Consider the following 540-nt stretch of genomic DNA (forward strand, 5'->3'; position numbering starts at 1 on the left):
CGCAGCGGACGGCCCCGGAGACCGCGGCGACCTGCCGCTCTTGGTCCGCGGGCAGCGGGGAGCCCCGTGCCGCGGGCGTCCGGGGCAGCGGGGACCGCGCGGGGCAGCCGCACTCCCCACGCGTGCCGGGGCGGGGGTCCTGCCCGCAGCCTCTGGGCATCTCTCGGGCGCTCCTCCTGCGGCTGGCTTCTCGCCCGGCAGAGATTTGCCACCTTTTGTCCCCTCGTCGAAAGCTCGCGGCTAGGAAACGAGCGCCCTTTCAAGTCCTCCGCTCCCGTGTTATTCTCCCATTCTGGAGACCGAAACTTGGGTGCTCCCCACCCAGGGCGGCAGAGGATGCCCTCCGGTGCCCTTTTTGTTTAGCCTGAGAGAGTCGATCGCTCCCGATAATTTCGCCCATGCCTTTCCGCAGTACTGTCCCAGCAGCAGCCCCGTCCCGGCGAAGCGCACAAAAAGCCAGCACGGAGCAAGCACTGACCCAGGGAGGCCCCGACAGGCAGACCCGGCCAGGTGGGCTCAGGCCCCCGCCGCTTACGCCAG

The 540-nt window shown here is 69.4% G+C and overlaps 1 protein-coding gene across 1 annotated transcript in view; it reads left to right on the forward strand.

Moving 5' to 3' along the window:
* The window catches only part of CXCL12 (chemokine (C-X-C motif) ligand 12), a 15,891-nt gene that overhangs the window by 895 nt on the left and 14,456 nt on the right, over positions 1–540 (forward strand). The gene's annotated exons all lie outside the window — the stretch shown is intronic.

This window comes from Haliaeetus leucocephalus, unplaced genomic scaffold (assembly GCF_000737465.1).
Source record: "Haliaeetus leucocephalus isolate CR32 unplaced genomic scaffold, Haliaeetus_leucocephalus-4.0 Scaffold168, whole genome shotgun sequence".
Taxonomy (NCBI): domain Eukaryota; kingdom Metazoa; phylum Chordata; class Aves; order Accipitriformes; family Accipitridae; genus Haliaeetus; species Haliaeetus leucocephalus.